Source organism: Triticum dicoccoides, chromosome 4A (genome assembly GCF_002162155.2).
Source record: "Triticum dicoccoides isolate Atlit2015 ecotype Zavitan chromosome 4A, WEW_v2.0, whole genome shotgun sequence".
Classification (NCBI taxonomy): Eukaryota; Viridiplantae; Streptophyta; class Magnoliopsida; order Poales; family Poaceae; genus Triticum; species Triticum dicoccoides.
Genome location: NC_041386.1, coordinates 174,318,712 through 174,341,679, shown reverse-complemented (window position 1 = coordinate 174,341,679; position 22,968 = coordinate 174,318,712).

Genomic DNA, 22,968 nt, shown 5'->3' with positions numbered 1-22,968 from the left:
TTAGATGCTTTTGTTGGTGAAGCTGTTTTAATGTGTGGCTGTCAAGGCGACCGTATAGTCTTCTGCGCGCGAGGAACATTCAATGTTTCCCTTTAGTGAGATGATGCCTCATGGGCCGGGCATCTTAAGCGTGAGAGATGCATAATGCGGTATTGCGTTAAAGCGGGCGAAAGCTTCGCGTCCCAGTAGTGCTTGATAGCCACTTGAAAATGGGGCCATGTGGAAGGTTAGCTTTTCGCGGCGGAAGTTATCGGGGGAACCAAACATTACTTCTAGCAGGAGAGAACCCGTGCAATGGGCATCCGGGCCTGGCGTTACTCCTTTAAAGGAAGTGTTGCTATGGCGAATTTTTGTTGGGTCCATCCCCATTTTGCGGATTGTGTCCTGATATAGCAGGTTTAGACCACTGCCGCCGTCCATCAGGACTTGTGTAAAGTGGAATCCGTCGATTATCGGATCTAATACCAAGGCGGTCCAACCTGCGTTCCGGATACTTCCAGAGTAATCCTGATGGTCGAAGATGATCGGTTTTAACAACCAGTGGCGAGACTCCTTTGTGATAGGCCGCATGGCGCGTATCTCTATAGGTGCCACATTGTTTTTCCCTTTTGTCACGTGAAGTAAGTTTACTGTTTTGACTTCTTGTCGGAAATTCTTTTGTTTCCCGGTGCTCTGCTTGTGGGGTTCGTCATCGTCCTCACTTAGCGTATCGAGCCCCTTGTGTTCGGCGTTGAGTTTGCCGGATTGCTTGAAGACCCAACATTCTCTATGGGTATGGTTTGCAGGCTTCTCGGGAGTGCTGTGGATTTGACATATTTTGTCCAAGATTTTGTTTAGGCTAGATAGCTCGTCCCTATTATCCTTGAGGAGCAGCTTTTTCTGACCCTGCCGAGAGCTTTTGAATCCGGTGTTGACTGCCATGCTCTTCGGGTTGTTTCCCTTATTTCGGCGCTGGTCCTTGCTGCGATGCGGTTTCCCGTTTCCGTCCCTGACTTCGGATGTACTTGGGTCGCTGGTGCTGCATCTTGCCAACCACCTGTCCTCTCCCGCGCAAAAGCGGGTCATGAGGCTTGTTAATGCAGCCATTGTTCTTGGCTTTTCTTGGCCGAGGTGTCTGGCGAGCCATTCATCTCGAATGCTGTGTTTGAAAGCTGCTAAAGCTTCGGTGTCCGGACATTCGACTATCTGGTTCTTTTTAGTAAGAAATCTGTTCCAGAGTTTCCGGGCTGACTCTCTGGGCTGTTGAGTTATATGACTTAAATCGTCTACATCCGGAGGCCGGACATAGATCCCTTGAAAATTTGCCCGAAAAGCATCCTCGAGCTCTTCCCAACTTCCAATGGTGTTTTCGGGAAGGCCTTTAAGCCAATGTCGGGCTGGCCCTTTGAGCTTGAGGGGTAAGTATTTTATGGCATGGAGGTCGTCTCCTCTGGCCATATGGATATGGAGGATATAGTCCTCAATCCAGACTCCAGGGTCTGTCGTTCCGTCGTACGCCTCTATGTTTACGGGCTTGAATCCCGCTGGAAATTCATGGTCCAGCACCTCATCGGTGAAACATAGGGGGTGTGCGGCACCCCTGTATTTGGGTGTGTCGTAGTGTTCGGATGTTTGTTGTGTTGCATTTCTTACTGAAGCTTGCTTTCTTGGCCCATAGATAGATCTGGTTGGGCCATCTTTTTGATGTGAATCCTTGACTGGGTCGCGTGCTGGCTTGTGTGCGGCACCTCTTGCCACTCTATATTGGCCATGGGGTCATTTATCCGACCGGGTGGCTTCCTTATTTGTTGATTGCGGAGGTTCTAAGGCCTCCTCATCAAATTCAGGCAGGAGCTTTCGCTTCGGGTAGCTTTTTGTGTGGCGACTGTCGCCGTATTTGTCTGCGGTGTTGAGTACTTTGCTCCACCTGATTCTGAGTGCATCTTCCGCAGTTTTGAGCTTCCACTTCTGCTTTTTCAGGCTACGCGCAGTGGCGACGAGCCTTTTGTGGAGGTTCTTCTTCTCTAGGAACTTGTCCGGCATGAGGTCGTTCGGACTATTATCTTTGCCGGGGACGGATTCTGCGGTTTGTTTATCCAAGTTGCCTTGTTCGGATGGTTGCTCGATGCCATGTTCATCGTTCGCCGGCTCACCCAGCTCTGTGGCTGGGTCTGTATGACCATTGTCTCTGTCGAGGCGGGGCTTGGAGCGGCGCTTACGTCGCCGCTTTGATTGCTTTTCGGAGGAACGACCCTTCGTTGCGTCCTCCCGTTCGTCCTCGTCGTTTCCTTTGCGTGTGTCCACCATGTATACATCGTAGGATGGGGTGGCTGTCCAGTGCCCTATGGGCGCTGGTTCCTGTTTGCCTCCTACATCGTCATACATGCCGTCGGTGTCTTTGGAGTCGAAGTCAAGCATGTCGGTTAAATCGTCGACAGTGGCTACGAAGTGGGTGGTTGGCGGGCGTCGAATTTCTTCGTTGTCCGCATCCCAATCATGTTGGTCATAATCCGGCCAGGGCTCTCCTGACAAAGAGAGAGACCTTAGTGAATTCAGAATGTCGCCGAAGGGCGAGTGCTGAAAGATATCTGCGGCGGTGAATTCCATAATCGGCGCCCAATCGGATTCGATTGGCAAGGGCGCAGAGGGTTCGGAGTCCGGAGCAAGGTCCGGCACCTTGGAGTCACGGGCTTCGCAGAGGATAAAGCTGGTGTTTGGCTCGATCACTGTTGAGACTGCAGCCCCCGAGGCGGTGTCTAGCCACCCGCCCTCGATCGGCGTAGTTGGCTCCGAGCTAAGGGTCGGAGCTATTGCGGGCGCGGCCTCCAGGGCACTGTTCGGCGGTAGATCTAAGTCATGCCCATCATGACAGTGCGGCAAGCTTGGTTGTGGCTCGGATCCGTCGAAGATCAAGTCTCCGCGGATGTCAGCCGTGTAGTTCAAACTTCCAAATCTGACCTGACGGCCAGGGGCGTAGCTTTCAATCTGCTCCAGATGGCCAAGCGAATTAGCCCACAGTGCAAAGCCGCCGAACACGAAGATCTGTCCGGGGAGAAAGGTCTCACCCTGGACCGCATCGTTGTTGACGATCGCAGGAGCCATCGGGCCTAAAGGTGACGACACAGAGGAACTCTCAATGAAAGCACCAATGTCGGTGTCAAAACCGGCGGATCTCGGGTAGGGGGTCCCGAACTGTGCGTCTAGGCGGATGGTAACAGGAGACAAGGGACACAATGTTTTTACCCAGGTTCGGGCCCTTTCGATGGAGGTAAAACCCTACTCCTGCTTGATTAATATTGATGATATGGGTAGTACAAGAGTAGATCTACCACGAGATCAAAGAGGCTAAACCCTAGAAGCTAGCCTATGGTATGATTGTTGTTCGTCCTATGGACTAAAACCCTCCGGTTTATATAGACACCGGAGAGGGCTAGGGTTACACAGAGTCGGTTACAATGGGAGGAGATCTACATATCCGTATTGCCAAGCTTGCCTTCCACGCCAAGGAAAGTCCCATCCGGACACGAGACGAACTCTTCAATCTTGTATCTTCATAGTCCAAGAGTCCGGCCAAAGGTTATAGTCCGGCTATCCGGACACCCCCTAATCCAGGACTCCCTTAGGGGGCGGGCTTCTCCACTCGAGCCAAAGAAAAAGGAAGAAGTCCAGTCGACTGGCCCGGGGTCGGCTGTGAAGGAAATATGCCCTAGAGGCAATAATAAAGTTATTATTTATTTCCTTATATCATGATAAATGTTTATTATTCATGCTAGAATTGTATTAACCGGAAACATAATACATGTGTGAATACATAGACAAACAGAGTGTCACTAGTATGCCTCTACTTGACTAGCTCGTTGATCAAAGATGGTTATGTTTCCTAACCATAGACATGAGTTGTCATTTGATTAACGAGATCACATCATTAGGAGAATGATGTGATTGACTTGACCCATTCCGTTAGCATAGCACTTGATCGTTTAGTTTGTTGCTATTGCTTTCTTCATGACTTATACATGTTCCTATGACTATGAGATTATGCAACTCCCATTTACCGGAGGAACACTTTGTGTGCCACCAAACGTCACAACGTAACTAGGTGATTATAAAGGTGCTCTACATGTGTCTCCGAAGGTACTTATTGGGTTGGCATATTTCGAGATTAGGATTTTTCACTCCGATTGTCGAAGAGGTATCTTTGGGCCCTCTCGGTAATGCACATCACTTAAGCCTTGCAAGCATTGCAACTAATGAGTTAGTTGCAGGATGATGTATTACGGAACAAGTAAAGAGACTTGCCGGTAACGAGATTGAACTAGATATTGAGATACCGACGATCGAATCTCAGGCAAGTAACATACCGATGACAAAGGGAACACCATATGTTGTTATACGGTCTGACCGATAAAGATCTTCGTAGAATATGTGGGAGCCAATATGAGCATCCAGGTTCCGCTATTGGTTATTGACCGGAGACATGTCTCGGTCATGTCTACATTGTTCTCGAACCCGTAGGGTCCGCACGCTTAAGGTTTCGATGACAGTTATATTATCAGTTTATGAGTTTTGATGTACCGAAGGAGTTCGGAGTCCCGGATGAGATCGGGGACATGACGAGGAGTCTCGAAATGGTCGAGATGTAAAGATCGATATATTGGACGACTATATTCAGACATCGGAAAGGTTCCGAGTGATTCGGGTATTTTTTGGAGTACCGGAGAGTTACGGGGATACGTATTGGGCCTTATTGGGCCATACGGGAAAGAAGGAAAAGGGCCTCAAGGGTGGCCACACCCCTCCCCTTGGTCTGGTCCGAATTGGACTAGGGAAGGTGGGCGCCCCCTTCCTTCCTTCTCCTTTTCCCTTCCTCTTTTCCTATTCCATATGGGAGGTGGAATCCTACTAGGACTAGGGAGTCCTAGTAGGACTCCACACTTGGCGTGCCCCCTCCTAGGGCCGGCCTCCTCCTCCCTTGCTCCTTTATATACGGATGCAAGGGGGCACCCCAAAGACACACAAGTTGATCTTCATGATCGTTCTCTTAGCCGTGTGCGGTGCCCCCCTCCACCATAATCCTCGATAATATTGTAGCGGTGCTTAGGTGAAGCCCTGCAACGGTAGAACATCAAGATCGTCATCACGCCGTCGTGCTGACGGAACTCTTCCCCGACACTTTGCTGGATCGGAGTCCAGGGATCGTCATCGAGCTGAACGTGTGCTAGAACTTGGAGGTGCCGTAGTTTCGGTGCTTGATCGGTCGGGTCGTGAAGACGTACGACTACATCAACCGCGTTGTGCTAACGCTTCCGCTTCCGGTCTACGAGGGTACGTAGACAACACTCTCCCCTCTCGTTGCTATGCATCACCATGATCTTGCGTGTGCATAGGAAAATTTTGAAATTACTACGTTCCCCAACAGTGGCATCCGAGCCTAGGTTTTATGCGTTGATGTTGTGCACGAGTAGAACACAAGTGAGTTGTGGGCGATATAAGTCATACTGCTTACCAGGATGTCATACTTTTGTTCGGCGGTATTGTTGGATGAAGCGGCCCGGACCGACATTACGCGTACGCTTACGCGAGACTGGTTCTACCGACGTGCTTTGCACACAGGTGGCTGGCGGGTGTCAGTTTCTCCAACTTTAGTTGAACCAAGTGTGGCTACGCCTGGTCCTTGCGAAGGTTAAAACAGCACCAATTTTACAAACTATCGTTGTGGTTTTGATGCGTAGGTAAGAACGGTTCTTGCTAAGCCCGTAGCAGCCACGTAAAACTTGCAACTACAAAGTAGAGGACGTCTAACTTGTTTTTGTAGGGCATGTTGTGATGTTATATGGTCAAGACATGATGCTAAATTTTATTGTATGAGATGATCATGTTTTGTAACCGAGTTATCGGCAACTGGTAGGAGCCATATGGTTGTCGCTTTATTGCATGCAATGCAATTGCACTGTAATGCTTTACTTTATCACTAAGCGGTACCTATAGTCGTGGAAGCATAAGATTGGCGAGACGACAACGATGCTACGATGGTGATCAAGGTGCCGCGCCGGTGACGATGGTGATCATGACGGTACTTCGGAGATGGAGATCACAAGTACAAGATGATGATGGCCATATCATATCACTTATATTGATTGAATGTGATGTTTATCTTTTATGCTCTTATCTTGCTTTGATTGACGGTAGCATTATAAGATGATCCCTCACTAAATTATCAAAGTATAAGTGTTCTCCCTGAGTATGCACCGTTGTGAAAGTTCTTCGTGTTGAGACACCACATGATGATCGCGTGTGATAGGCTCTACGTTCAAATACAACGGGTGCAAAACAGTTGCACACGTGGAATACTCAGGTTAAACTTGACGAGCCTAGCATATAACAGATATGGCCTCGGAACACAGAGACCGAAAGGTCGAGCATGAATCATATAGTAGATATGATCAACATAGTGATGTTCACCACTGAAACTACTCCATCTCATGTGATGATCGGACATGGTTTAGTTGATTTGGATCATGTGACCACTTAGAGGATTAGAGGGATGTCTATCTAAGTGGGAGTTCTTAAGTAATATGATTAACTGAACTTTAATTTATCATGAACTTAGTCCTGGTAGTATTAGCATATCTATGTTGTAGATCAATAGCTCGTGTTTAGCTCCCCTGTTTTATTTTTGATAGGTTCCTAGAGAAAACTAAGTTGAAAGATGTTAGTAGCAATGATGCGGATTGGATCCGTGATCTGAGGATTATCCTCATTGCTGTACAAAAGAATTGTGTCTTTGATGCACCGCTAGGTGACAACCCTGTTGCAGGAGCAGATGCAGATGTTATGAACATTTGGCTAGCTCAATATGATGACTACTTGATAGTTTAGTGCACCATGCTTAAACAGCTTAGAATCGGGACTTCAAAGACGTTTTGAACGTCATGGACCATATGAGATGTTCCAGGAGTTGAAGTTAATATTTCAAGCAAATATCCGAGTTGAGAGATATGAAGTCTCCAACAAGTTCTATAGCTAAAAGATGGAGGAGAATAGCTCAAGTAGTGAGCATGTGCTCAGATTGTCTGGGTACTACAATCGCTTGAATCAAGTGGGAGTTAATCTTCCAGATAAAATAGTGATTGACAGAATTCTCTAGTCACCATCACCAAGTTAGTAGAACTTCGTGATGAACTATGATATGCAAGGGATAACGGAAACGATTCCCAAGCTCTTCGTAATGCTGAAATCGGCGAAGGTAGAAATCAAGAAAAATATCAAGTGTTGATGGTAGACAAGACCACTAGTTTCAAGAAAAGGGCAAAGGGAAGAAGGGGAACTTAAAGAAGAATGGCAAGCAAGTTGTTGCTCAAGTGAAGAAGCCCAAGTCTGGTCCTAAGCCTAAGACTAAGTGCTTCTACTGCAAAGGGACTGTTCACTGGAAGCGGAACTGCCCCAAGTATTTGGCGGATAAGAAGGATGGCAAAGTGAACAGAGGTATATTTGATATACAGATTATTGATGTGTATTTTACTAGTGTTCATAGCAACCCATCGGTATTTGATATTGGTTCAGTTGCTAAGAGTAGTAAGTCGAAACGGGAGTTGCAGAATGAACATAGACTAGTTAAGGGTGAAGTGACGATGTGTGTTGGAAGTGGTTCCAAGATTGATATGATCATCATCGCACACTCCCTATACTTTTGGGATTAGTGTTGAACCTAAATAAGTGTTATTTGGTGTTTGCATTGAGCATGAATATGATTTGATCATGTTTATTGCAATACGGTTATTCATTTAAGTAAGAGAATAAATTGTTGTTCTGTTTACATGAATAAAACCTTATGTGGTTACACACCCAATGAAAATGGTTCATTGGATCTCGATCGTAGTGATACACATATTCATAATATTGAAACCAAAAGATGCAAAGTTAATAATGATGGTGCAATTTATTTGTGGCACTACCGTTTAGGTCATATTGGTGTAAAGCGCATGAAGAAAATCCATACTAATGGGCTTTTGGAATCACTTGATTATGAATCAGTTGATGCTTGCGAACCATGCCTCATGGGCAAGATGACTAAGACTCTGTTCTCCAGAACAATGGAGCGAGCAACAGATTTGTTGGAAATCATACATACTGATGTATGTGGTCCGATGAATATTGAGGCTCGTGGCAGGTATCATTATTTTCTGATCTTCACAGATGATTTGAGCAGATATGAGTATATCTACTTGATGAAACACAAGTCTGAAACAGTTGAAAAGTTCAAAGAATTTCAGAGTGAAGTGGAGAATCATCGTAACGAAAATGAAAGTTTCTACGATATGATCGTAGAAGTAAAATATTTGAGTTACGAGTTTGGCCTTCAGTTAAAAAATGTGAAATAGTTTCACTACTCATGCCACCAGGAACACCACAGCATAATGGTTTGTCCGAATGTCATAACCGTACTTTATTAGATATGGTGCGATCTATGATGTCTCTTATCGATCTACCACTATTGTTTTGGGGTTATGCATTAGAGACAGCTGCATTCACGTTAAATAGGGCACCATCTAAATCCGTTGAGACGACACCGTATGAACTATGGTTTGGCAAGAAACCTAAGCTGTCGTTTCTTAAAGTTTGAGGTTGCAATGCTTATGTGAAAAGTTTCAACCTGAGAAGCTCTAACCCAAATTGGAGAAGTGCGTCTTCATAGGATACCCAAAAGAAAATGTTGGGTACACCTTCTATCACAGATCCGAAGGCAATATATTCATTGCTTTGAATGGATCCTTTCTAGAAAAGGAGTTTCTCTCGAAAGAAGTGAGTGGGAGGAAAGTAGAACTTGATGAGGTAACTGTACCTGCTCCCTTATTGGAAAGTAGTTCATCATAGAAATCTGTTCCTGTGACTACTACACCGATCAGTGAGGAAGCTAATGATGATGATCATGTAACTTCAGATCAAGTTACTAACGAACCTCGTAGGTAAACCAGAGTGAGATCCGCACTAGAGTGGTACGGTAATCCTGTTCCGGAGGTCATGTTACTTGACCATGACGAGCCTACGAACTATGAGGAAGCGATGATGAGCCCAGATTCCGCGAAATGGCTTGAGGCCATGAAATCTGAGATGAGATCCATGTATGAGAACAAAGTATGGACTTTGATTGACTTGCCCAATGATCGGCGAGCCATTGAGATTAAATGGATCTTCAAGAGGAAGACGAACGCTGATAGTAGTGTTACTATCTACAAAGCTAGAATTGCCGCAAAAAAAAGTTTTTCCACAAGTTCAATGTGTTGACTACGATGAATGTTTCTCATTCGTATCTATGCTTAAGTCTGTCCGAATCATGTTAGCAATTGCCGCATTTTATGAAATCTGGAAAATGGATAAACAAAACTGCATTCCTTAATGGATTTATTAAAGAAGAGTTGTATATGATGCAACCAGAAGGTTTTGTCAATCCTAAAAGTACTAACAAAATATGCGAGTTCCAGCGATCCATCTATGGACTGGTGCAAGCATCTCGGAGTTGGAATATACGCTTTGATAAGTTGATCAAAGCATATAGTTTTATACAGACTTGCGGTGAAGCCTGTATTTACAAGAAAGTGAGTGGGAGCACTACAACATTTCTGATAAGTATATGTGAAAGACATATTGTTGATCGGAGATAATGTAGAATTATTCTGCAAAGCATAAAGGATTGTTTGAAAGGATTTTTTCAAAGAAAGACCTCGGTGAAGCTGCTTACATATTGAGCATCAAGATCTATAGAGATAGATCAAGACGCTTGATAAGTTTTTCAATGAGTACATACCTTGACAAGATTTTGAAGTAGTTCAAAATGGAATAGTCAAAAAGGAGTTCTTTCCTGTGTTACAAAGGTGTGAAGTTGAGTAAGACTCAAAACCCAACCATGACAGAAGATAGAGAGAGAATGAAAGTCATTCCCTATGCCTCAGTCATAGGTTCTATAAAGTATGCCATGCTGTGTACCAGACCTATTGTATACCCTGCCCTGAGTTTGGCAAGGGAGTACAATAGTGATCTAGGAGTAGATCACTGGACATTGGTCAAAATTATCCTTAGTGGAATAAGGATATGTTTCTCGATTATGGAGGTGACAAAAGGTTCATCGTAAAGGGTTACGTCGATGCAAGTTTTGACACTGATCTAGATGACTCTAAGTCTCAATCTGGATACATATTGAAAGTGGGAGCAATTAGCTAGAGTAGCTGCATGCAGAGCATTGTTGACATAGAAATTTGCAAAATACTTACGGATCTGAATGTGGCAGACCCGTTGACTAAACTTCTCTCACAAGCAAAACATGATCACACCTCAGTACTCTTTGGGTGTTAATCACATAGCGATGTGAACTAGATTATTGACTCTAGTAAACCCTTTGGGTGTTGGTCACATGTCGATGTGAACTATGGGTGTTAATCACATGGTGATGTGAACTATTGATGTTAAATCACATGGCGATGTGAACTAGACTATTGACTCTAATGCATGTGGGAGACTGAAGAAAATATGCCCTAGAGGCAATACTAAAGTTATTATTTATTTCCTTATATCATGATAAATGTTTATTATTCATGCTAGAATTGTATTAACCGGAAACATAATACATGTGTGAATACATAGACAAACAGAGTGTCACCAGTATGCCTCTACTTGACTTGCTCGTTGATCAAAGATGGTTATGTTTCCTAACCATAGACATGAGTTGTCATTTGATTAATGGGATCACATCATTAGGAGAATGATGTGATTGACTTGACCCATTCCGTTAGCATAGCACTTGATCGTTTAGTTTGTTGCTATTGCTTTCTTCATGACTTATACATGTTCCTATGACTATGAGATTATGCAACTCCCGTTTACCGGAGGAACACTTTGTGTGCCACCAAACATCACAACGTAACTGGGTGATTATAAAGGTGCTCTACAGGTGTCTCCGAAGGTACTTGTTGGGTTGGCGTATTTCGAGATTAGGATTTGTCACTCTGATTGTCGAAGAGGTATCTCTGGGCCCTCTCGGTAATGCACATCACTTAAGCCTTGCAAGCATTGCAACTAATGAGTTAGTTGCAGGATGATGTATTACGGAACGAGTAAAGAGACTTGCCGGTAACGAGATTGAACTAGGTATTGAGATAAGGACGATCGAATCTCAGGCAAGTAACATACCGATGACAAAGGGAACAATGTATGTTGTTATGCGGTCTGACCGATAAAGATCTTCGTAGAATATGTGGGAGCCAATATGAGCATCCAGGTTTCTCTATTGGTTATTGACCGGAGACGTGTCTCGGTCATGTCTACATTGTTCTCGAACCCGTAGGGTCCGCACGCTTAAGGTTTCGATGACAGTTATATTATCAGTTTATGAGTTTTGATGTACCGAAGGAGTTCGGAGTCCCGGATGAGCTCGGGTACATGACGAGGAGTCTCGAAATGGTTGAGACGTAAAGATCGATATATTGGACGACTATATTCGGACATCGGAAAGGTTCCGAGTGATTCGGGTATTTTTCGGAGTACCGGAGAGTTACGGGAATGCATATTGGGCCTTATTGGGCCATACGGGAAAGAAGGAAAAGGGCCTCAAGGGTGGCCGCACCCCTCCCTTTGGTCTGGTCCGAATTGGACTAGGGAAGGGGGGCGCCCCCTTCCTTCCTTCTCCTTTTCCCTTCCTCTTTTCCTATTCCATATGGGAGGTGGAATCCTACTAGGACTAGGGAGTCCTAGTAGGACTCCACACTTGGCGCGCCCCCTCCTAGGGCCGGCCTCCTCCTCCCTTGCTCCTTTATATACGGATGCAGGGGGGCACCCCAAAGACACACAAGTTGATCTTCGTGATCGTTCTCTTAGCCGTGTGCGGTGCCCCCCTCCACCATAATCCTCGATAATATTGTAGCGGTGCTTAGGCGAAGCCCTGCAACAGTAGAACATCAAGATCGTCATCACGCCGTCGTGCTGACGGAACTCTTCCCCGACACTTTGCTGGATCAGAGTCCGGGGATCGTCATCGAGATGAACGTGTGCTAGAACTCGGAGGTGCCGTAGTTTCGGTGCTTGATCGGTCGGGCCGTGAAGACGTACGACTACATCAACCGTGTTATGCTAATGCTTCCGCTTCCGGTCTACGAGGGTACGTAGACAACACTCTCCCCTCTCGTTGCTATGCATCACCATGATCTTGCGTGTGCGTAGGAAAATTTTGAAATTACTACGTTCCCCAACAGGCTGATCCATGCGGTAGAACCAAGTCGACTGCCAGCCCCAGACCGAGTCGGGAAGAATCATGGTGGGAAATTACTCTTGCTCCTCATCTGGATCCCCATACCCCCGCACATCTGGATCACCTGTGTCTTCTCGTCACTCGACTTGGCCTTTTTGACCGACTGGGATCGGCAGGTGAAGATGTGTTTGAAAAGACCCCAGTGCGGTCGACAAGCCAAGAAGTTTTCGCACATCGACACAAAAGCGGCCAGATAGACTATGGTGTTTGGAGTGAAATGGTGGAGTTGAGCCCCAAAGAAGTTCAAAAAACCCTAGAAGAAAGGATGGGGAGGCAGTGGAATCCGCGATCTACGTGGGTGGCGAGGAGAACACACTCCCCCTCCCTCGGCTGCGGCTCGGTTTTGTTCCCCGAGAGCCGTGCCGACTTGTGGGGGATCGGCCCCCTTTCCACCAGGTCGTCGAGGTCGTCCTGGGTGATTGTCGAGCGGATCCAGTCGCCCTGGATCCAGCCCGCCGGCAGGCCGGATCTCGACGAGGATCCGCCCCGGCCGGTCCGTTTGCCCTTCGCCTTCGCTGTCGCCTTCTTCGCGCGTTCGAGCGCCACCGTCCTTTCCTTCCCCATGGCGGCGGGTCGAGCTCGAGCAAAGGTCCGGCGACGAGGGCGGAAGCGAGCGTGGCGGAGAGATTGAGAGAAGAAGAAGAGAGAATGGGGGTGCACGGGGCAGAGGCCTGGTCCGAGGCCTTTTATAAGGTCGTCATCCGAGTGACTGACTAGTGGACCCAGGCGATCTAAACAAATCCCGCAACAGTCGCGCGTGCAATACATGGCGAAAAAGGTGGCACAGGGATCAAGGAAACTTGCCTAATCCGTCTCGATAACCTCGGTTCCGTTCGTCTGGCGCGCTTCCCAAAATTCGAATCCCGCCAGATCCGCGGAGAGCAGAACAACTTATCAGACTGAAGACAAACATCCTCTACATCATCATTCGGAATCCTACCGTGAAAATTCACTCGACAAAAACCAAGAATGGACCAAGGCAACTGAGAAAGGAGTCGACGTCCTCACCTCAACTAATTGTACCAGAATGAGATATACTCGTAGCACAAAGAATGGGTCGGAAGTGTTCCCAACTCTTTCCCCACTCAAACCCTGATCCATTCGTGGGCTAATGATGAAGCTATGTACCTAGGGTAGGGTCATGGATCTGTCCAGCATACCCTCCCCAAGGACATCTCTACAAAGAATCAGAAGCAGTCGAAGAGAAAACATCATCCACTCGACCATGAAGATGTGCCTTCGACTGCCTTGAAGACACTCGACCACCTTGAAGACACTCGACCACCTTGAAGATGAGAAGCCCTCCACTCTGCAACGGTCGTGACTTAAACCATAGCTTTATGGGCATTTATAACACTTTATTGTAGACGTTACCAGTAACGCCTCACCTTTATGAACATTGAACCCTGTGTAACGGAGGGGAGTTGGGGTCCTGGCGCACTCTATATAAGCCACCCCCCTCCTCTGGGACAAGGGTTCACACTTTTGTAAACTCACACACACACATATAATCTAGTCGACCGCCTCAGGGCACCGAGATGTAAGGCTGTTACTTCCTCCGAGAAGGGCCTGAACTCGTAAAACTCGTGTGTACAACTACTCCATAGCTAGGATCTTGCCTCCTCATACCTACCCCTCATTCTACTGTCAGTCTTAGATCCACGACAGCGGCGCGACGGACTCATCCCTCGCGTTAGCGGCATGCCTCCGGCCCTTTCTCTTGGCCGACTCCCTTGCCCGATGTTCGGCACGAGGCTTGCCATTCCCGGAGGGGGCGACGGCGCCGGACGAGGCGAGGGAGGTGAGGCCGACGGCGGCGTCGAGGTCGAGGTCGATGGCGTCCTCCATGGCTGGTCGGGGCACGGGGGCGCGCGCGGACGGGAGTGTTTTTGGGAAAAATGGAAGGAAATGGTGGTGGCCCGGTGAGAGGAGTAGGCGCGCGCGCATCCGTCTCGTGTCCGCGCCGACGCAAACCCGGCTCAAAATTGGGCCAGGAATGGATCACCCGTGGACGAAAAATGGACGCGCGTCCGTTTAGGTCGGCGCGTTGGGCCGTCACTTTTGTCTGCGCCGACCCAAATGGACGCGAGCGGACGAAATGGGTCGTCCCATTGGAATTGCTCTTAGCAATCCCTTTGGTGTTGCCTTGAAACTGGACCTATAGCGACACCAGTGAAGTTGCCCAACGACGGCTTTGAAGCGTTGACGATGTTGCCGAGGCGAATACGGCTTAAGGGCATGCCCAACGCGTAGCCCCAATGCCGCTGCCCCATGAGCCAACTAGGCTCGGATGCCATCATGGCATTAAAGGTGTAGCTTGCAGAGCATAGGTGATTCCTGCAGAGGAGACGGGTTCTTCGAGCGGAAAAGTGAGAAAAGAGGAAAAGGCAGAGAGAGAGGAAAAAGGAAGAGAGGTTGGCTTCTCTACGCCCAGCGCACGACGGCAGCTCAAACACATCAAGCACAAGCTCAAGATCGCTACCATGGCAAGCACTGTGTGCTTGGAAATGGGCCATGGCCGGCGGCGGCAGCGCTGGCTCGGCGGCGCAGCCATGGCAGTCACAGCGAGCTCGAAAACAGGGCCATCGCCGGTGGCGCTACCTTGATGTTGTGGCTGGTGCCGCTCTTTCGGCAATCACTGATGAATCCCCTTCCTATTCCCCATTATTTTTCAGGGGGTATCCCCATTGATTTGGGTTGATTTGGGGGAAGAAACCAGGGGAAGAAACCAGGGGAAGAAGATAGAGAGAATTCCTTATTTGACACTCTCTTAAAATTGTGTTCCTTATTTGACACTGGAGAAAATTTTCTTCCCTATATGATCTCTAGTCTTAATTTTTCCCCCTATATGACACTCTAGTGCATTTTGTACACGTGAAAAGACCATTTTACCCATATGTGTAATGTGACCACAAATATGTACAAGATAATAGTTGTTCCAAAAAAATCAGTCGAGTTATCCATATGTGACATCGGATATGCTGGTATTGTCATGCCAGTCGATTTGCTACTGTTCCGGTTAGATTTTATACCTGCAGTAGCATATCCGTGGAAATGATCCATGCTACATTTTGTTAAATATGGGAGCACGCCAGCATGCATCACCATGCAACTGTGCAACACGAGGAGCACCGTACGTACGTAGGTGCGTACGTGGTACGTGCAAGGTCACGTAAACATTTGACCTCAAGAAAGCATGTGGTTTGGTTTGACCCCCTGCACTTTCGAAGAGTCTGTTGAATTAGGTCGGCCGGTAAAAAATCAGGTCAAGTCTACTACGTTTAGGAATTTTTCCCTGGATGAGCGGCGGGGTGGGCGGACAGAGTCAGCCGGCCGGACAACAAACGCAACACGGCCGGAGCCCGGAGTGGCCACCTCGCCCACGCACACCTACTCGTGGACTTGGTCTCCGCCTTGGTTTCTTCCTCTTTTCTCCAATGCTAAGAGCGTCAATGATCAATGTCGATCGACGTCGCACTTACAAACCATACTACATGAAACTAGACCCACAGTTGAATACGTTCTAAATACATTGGATGCATACGCTCACGCTCAGAAATACAGAATACACACGCATCCCAAAAAGAAGATAACATGTTCAGCTGTGCTCACTCTCAGAAACGAATTTTCCACTAGTTAGCTTCACATGCTTCGCATGTTCCCACACATGTAAACAGTAAACTGTGAGACTTACCGTGTAGTATGTGCGCTTGGTTGAATTATTCTAGGCCAACCTGCAAAAACTCTCCTCTTCTCTACTACATTTCGCTTCCAGTCCATTAATGGTAGCCTCACGCAAGGTAACGGCACTGGCCGTGGACACGGTTCCATCGAACTGTTTGCCACGCATGACTATTCGTGTCCATGGGCTAATGGCAAGAAGGGGTGTGTGGAAGGGTCTAGTGCCTTTTCTAGGCATGGAAAGGGCAAAGTGCTACTGGTAATTCATGGATATTTGTAGAACGATGTAGAGAAATGTGATGTCGGGTGTTTCTACTGTAGCTGCGAATCCCTGCATCCTTGGCCATTGGATGAGTCCAATCAACGGTAAAAATTGCATTCTGTTGTTTGGATTCAGACTTTCAAAACTGCTACACTATGTAGTAGTATAGATAATTAGGCTCAATGCTGCATATTTCTGGTCACATTATGTACAGGGGTAAAAAGGTCTTTTCATGTGTACAAAATGAACTAGAGTGTCACATAGGGAAAGAAATTAAGACTATAGGTCATATAGGGAAGAATTTTTTTTCAGTGTCAAATAAGGAACATGATTTTGAGGGAGTGTCAAATAAGGAATTCTCTTAAGAAGATAAGGAGGAGATAGATGGATCGGGAAGTATGAGAGAGGGAGAGTGTGGGCCCTAGTGAATGGTGGCCTCAGGTTTGTGCGTTGAGTGATAAAAATCAAAACTAACTCCCCATGTCTTTTGCGCCTACGTGTACGCACGGGGCAGCACCAACGTGTTGCCCCCATTGCACATGCCCTAATTCAACGGTCGCCGAAGGATAAATCCTACGACGAGCGATCCATCTGATCTTTGCAAAAGATCAGTCAAATGACCGGTAGCGCTGGCCATATATTGATCGTTTCAAAAGATCGGTCAAATGACGGGTGGTGACGTGAGTCTGTACTACATTTTGCACGGAGCGTTTAGAAAATGGCACTGCTGTACTTTGCACGGAGTCTACGGATGAGCAAATTTGCTTATTTTTTCTGTTCTGAAATCAGAAAATCCGGCACTACTACCTATTTTTTACCATGACGCGGTTTATTGCCGTTACGGCCGATACAATGTGACCACCTATGCGTTCTAGAAGAAGTAGCCAGACCAAGCGGATAGCAAATGCACTGACGAGAAAAGTGGAAGTGCGATCTGCAATTCTTCAGGGATCGTAGCATCCTAGGATTAGGATGTTTGGCGGACAACCTCTCCCAAAGACACGTAGTGCAAACGTTGAGGTCAGTAGCTAACCTGCCAAAAGGCAAAAGCCATCTTGTTATCTCCTTGTCACCTAGTGGCTTAATCATAAGGCCAACGGAGCAGTACCACGAAGCACTTTTAACCATCCACGTTTAACTCCAATAATGTCAGCAGAAAGTGACAGTAATACGGAGTACGTTGGTGCGCACGCGCGCGGGCGGTAATTTCTGCGATGCAGGTCCGTCAAACTGGGCGGCCGGCCGGCGGTCTCGCGATGCCCGGGGCACCTCCGCTGCCGTACGGGCAAGCGAGTGACCAAAAACAATGCGCACATCCTGCTACTCCACTCCACGGAGGTGAAAGATTAATTCGAACTTTTGTCCATGCTTGGCCACGGACACCACTAGATAAGGAGACATGAGTTGCTTGCGTCGCCATCGCGGAAGAACTTCCGCCGTGATCGCCGTCGTAGTACGTCGGACATCTCGAGCACTGTGCGCGACGACGTACCACGTATGCATGCGTGTGTTGGTGCTAGCGCACGCCAAACGCCTAGCCACATGCCTGGGTTGGGCTAACCTAATTTTAACCTCGCTAATTCAGCACTGCAGGTTTGGAAACTAGCGAATTGTTTGTGCTTAACAACACACTAAAGCAACACATACCCAACGAAAAGAAGCGACTGTCTCTCTCTCGATCGAGATCTCGAAACGAAAGAAGCGGCATGGAACTAAACACAACGAGAAAACACGCGCAGACGCCAGAATAAACGAGTCGATCTAGCAAAATAAGTGTCGTGTCGGAGGGAGTAGTAGAAAAGTAGAAGAACACACTCAAAAATATCAAAAACCAAAACAAAAGGTTATTGGAAAAAGATACAAGAAATATCGCTTGCCCAACCACACTATTTTACCTGGCTCATGACTCCAGGCCCTGTGCGAAACCCTGACACTTTAAACCAATGAGCCCCAAATAGGAGGGATTCACCTCGCCACCACCCACAAGGATCATGAGGTTAGAGAACATGCTCAGCTCCCTAAATGTCGTTGGCCTTAACGTCCCTTCTATCCGACTCAAAACATCAAGCTACAAGCGATACATAGCACCTGCCAACGGGTGATTCACCTGTGTAGAATATGTCAATTGTACGATGTATTGCTCTTCGTGCATAGGCACGTATATATGATGTACAACAGTGGGCCACGGACCTCAACTATACAAAGGAATAGAGGGCAGGCCCAATGCACAATATGCACATAACACATATACTCAACACCCCCCGCAGTCGAAGCGACACCGCGGCTGACGCAAAGGCTGGACCGGAACTCCTCAAATAACGTCGTAGGCAAGCCCTTGGTCATGATATCGGCAGATTGTTGGAAAGTAGAAACGTGTAAAACGCGAATATGGCCAAGGGCCACCTGTTCCCGAGCAAAATGAATATCCAACTCAATATGCTTGGTCCGTTGATGATGCACCGGGTTAGCGGAGAGATAGATCGTTGAGACGTTGTCGCAGTAGACCACCGTGACACGGTCAACAGGACAAGAGAGCTCCTGAGGCAGCTGGCGAAGCCACGAACACTCGGCGACTGCGTTGGCCACCGCACGATACTCAACCTCAGCACTGGAACGAGAGACCGTAGGCTGCCGCTTGGACGACCACGAGATAAGTGAGGGTCCAAGGTAGACACAATAGCCCGAAGTGGAGCGACGAGTGTCAGGGCAGCCCGCCCAGTCTGCATCGGAGTAGGCGATGAGGGCGGTGTCGGCGGAGGCGTGAAGCGTGACGCCAAGATCCATAGTGCCACAGATATAGCGGAGAATCCGCTTGATGGCAGCCCAGTGAACGTCTCGAGGAGCATGCATATGAAGACACACCTGCTGCACGGCATACTGGATCTCCGGTCGAGTCAGAGTGAGGTACTGGAGAGCACCAACGATAGACGGATAGAAAGCAGCATCCGAAGCAGGAGAACCATCTGTGGCAGAAAGCTTGGCCTTCGTATCAACAGGCGTAGCGGCGGGTGAAAGAACATGCGGTGCCCCATGTTTGGTTTTGGTAATTAATGACAATCTCTATGGACTAATGGTTGCCTTGAGTTATATTTGAAAGTTTTTGTCCATAGGCTTTTCTTGGAGTACATGTGTTGGTTTCAAGGAGAGTTTGTGTCGACCAAGGTGCTATTCAAGGAATTACCTAAAGATGGGTCTTGTGAGAGGTTGATCAAGACTAAGTCAAAGAGTGAATCAAGTTGACCAACCCACAAAGCGTAGAAGATGTACCGAGAGGGATCAAGTGTTCCCATGGTATGGTAAGCATTGTCAATTACGCTTCGTGTACTAACCCATGGTCTTCATGAGGGTTCTTTGTGGGGTTAGGTTGCGGTGTGCAAGTTCAAGTGGAGCATCACGAAGAGATCAAATGCTTGAAGCTTGCCGACCTTTGTGGTGACAATGGACTTGTGAAGATGTGCGGAAGAGTGGCTCACCCATAATGGAGTATGGGGGAGCAATCAACTAGTCTTCATCAAGTCAACCCAATCAAGAAAGATGGTCCAACTTGAGGGAGTCAAGATTGTTTTCATCTAGCTCAAGTGGACCATGTGCAAGGCAAAGGTTTGCCCTTGATAGGTTTTCTATTTTACCGGTCTCATGATGGTAGTTGGGAGACTGGGTTATAGAATCGATTGCCGTACTATCAAGGGGGGCTCTCGATGAGTAGCTTGATCGTATCGTTCGCTGAGAGCTCAAACCATTGCATCATTGCATCATCTTTCTTGGTTCTTGTTTGGTTCTCTTTGAGAGTCTTAGAGCTTTTGGTCATCTTGATGACAAGCTTGATTTCATCGAAAATGGAGTTCGCTTGCATACTCTATGATGTTTTCGTTGTTGGAGGTTTTGCCGGTTCTTCTCGGTTGGAGGTTTCACTCCTCTATTTGTTGGCATACCTCCTCTGCCTCTGTCGTTGTTTTGATGCTACTCGTCGTCTTGTTTCCAACAAGCTTGAGTTTGCTCAATTCGGAGCTCATATGCAGAAGTTATGGCAGTTCTTGTTCTCTTGAGTGTGGTTTTGTCAGGGTCCGCGTTGGAAAGGTTTGGGTGGATTCATCACGTACACGTCTCCTTCTTTTCCCCTCCTTATTCCTTGGAGCTTCCTCCGTTTTCTTGCCTCCCTTGTGTGGCTGCCGTTGTTGGTTGCGGTAGTACTGCTCCCAGGAAAGCGGTAGTACCGTAGGCATCAGCGGTAGTATCGTGCAGTGGCACGGTAGTACCGCAGGTGCCCACGGTAGTACCGCTCCCCTGGAGCCGCACTACCGCTGCCCACCAGGCTAGTGCCGCCCCTTTGCGGTAGTAGGAGCGGATGTAATTTTTTACATCCGCACCTACCGTGGTAGTACCGCTTTCGCCGTGCGGTAGTACCGCGCTATGCGGCCAGGCAGTAGTACCGCCCCTCGGCAGTACTACTGTGTCGGGTTTTTGCTACTTCCGTTTCTTTGCGGAAGTAGGCACGAAAGTTTCCCTTTTTCCCCTGGCTGGGACTTTTGCCTCGCGGTAGTACCGCATGGGGGGCGCGGTAGTATCGCGCGTGCGGAAGTTCCGCCCCCAGCTCATGTGCGTCTGTTTATCGGTTCTGTGCTGGGGTTGCGGCAGTACCGTGGGTCGGTACGGTAGTACCGCACAGCTGTGCGGTAGTACTGCTTGGATGCAAGCAGTAGTACCGCGCGGCCTTGCGGTAGTACCGCTGGCCAGGCGCGATAGTACCGCTGGCCACGGGCTGGTTGGTGGGTAACGGTTGGATTTTTCCCCACCTATAAAAAGGGGTCTTCTTCCCCAATGAACCTTATCTTTTGAGCTTGTGTTCTTCCCCCATTGTTGACCTTCTTCGAGCTTGCTAACTCTCAATCCCTCCATGGATTCTTGCTAGTTTTTGAGGGAAAAGAGAGAGGAGATCTAGATCCACATTTTCACCAATCACTTTCTCCTCTATGTGAGGGAAACCCCTTGGATCTAGATCTTGGAGTTCTTGGTGTTCTCTTTCTTGTTCTTCCTCTCATTTTTCTCCCTAGCATTAGTTGCTTCGGTGGGATTTGAGAGAGAAGGACTTGGGCACTCCGTGTGCCCTTGCCATTGCATTTGGTGCATCGGTTTGAGTTCTCCACGTGATACGTGGAAGTTACAAGTTGAGAAGCTTATTACTCTTGGGTGCTTGATACCCTTGAGCTTGTTCCTCTTGGGTGCTTGGGCGCCCTAGACGGTTGTTGGTGTTCGGAGCTCAATCATTATGGTGCAAAGCTCCGGGCAAGAGTCGGGGTCTCCAATTAGGTTGTGGAGATCGCCCCGAGCAATTTGACGGGTACCGGTGACCGCCCCCAAGGGTTGCCAAAGTGTACGGGTTCGGTGACCGCCCCCAAGGGTTGCCATTTGTACGGGTTCGGTGACCGCCCTCAAGGGTCCCTTAGTGGAATCACGGCATCTTGCATTGTGCGAGAGCGTGAGGAGATTACGGTGGCCCTAGTGGCTTCTTGGGGAGAATTGTGCCTCCGCACCGCTCCATACGGAGATTAGCATCCGCAAGGGTGTGAACTTCGGGATACATCATCGTCTCCTCGTGCCTCGGTTATCTCTTACCCGAGCCATTTACTTAAGCACTTTACTTTGTGATAGCCATATTGTTTCTTGTCATATATCTTGCAATCACATAGTTGCTTACCTTTCTTAGCATAAGTTGTTGGTGCACATAGGTGAGCCTAGTTGTTTAGGTTTTGTGCTTGGCAAATTAGGTTTATTCCGCATTTGTTCAAGCCTAAACCGTAATTATTTTAAAACGCCTATTCACCCCCCCCCCCCTCTAGGCGACATCCACGATCTTTCAGCGGGCTTGCAGTTAAGCATGCTGACGCGCTCCAGGAGCTCGTGAGCGTACTTCCGCTGATGAAGGAAGACGCCATCCGGACGGTGCACCACCTCGACACCGAGGAAGTAGTGCAAAGAATCCAAGTCCTTGATGGCGAACTCAGCACGAAGACGAGCCGTGAGCTGACTGAGGAGACTAGCCGTACATGCCATCAGGATGATGTCGTCGACATAGAGCAGCAAGTAGGCCATGTCAGAGCCCTGATGATAAACGAAGAGCGAGGCGTCCGAGCGGGTAGAGCGGAACCCAAGCTGGTGGAGAAACACTGTGATGCGCTGGTACCAAGCACGCGGAGCCTGCTTGAGTCCATACAAGGACCGCGAAAGCAGGCACACGTGGTCGGGAAGCGCCGGGTCAACAAACCCGGTGGGCTGCTGGCAGAAGACCTGCTCCTCGAGGTGACCATGGAGGAAGGTGTTGGAGACGTCCATCTGGTGCATCGGCCAAGCAGAGGAGACCACAAGGTGGAGAACCGTGCGTATCGTGCCGGGCTTGACGACCGAAGCGAAGGTGTCAGTGAAGTCGATGCCAGCACGCTGTCGGAAGCCATGGACGACCCAACGCGCTTTGTAGCGATCAAGCGTACCATCCAGACGGAGCTTGTGTTTAAAGACCCACTTCCCGGTAATCACGTTGGCGTGCCGGGGATGGGGAACAAGCTGCCACGTCCGGTTGCACAACAGGGCGTCAAACTCCTCTTGCATCGCAGCCATTCAGAACAGGTCACGAAGAGCGACTCGAACGGAGGACGGCAACGTCGACGGCTCAGAGGTGGACGCCGCATGGACGTAGTCAGCCGAGGCATAGCGCGAGCTCGATCGAAAAACGCCCATACGGGTGCGGGTGACC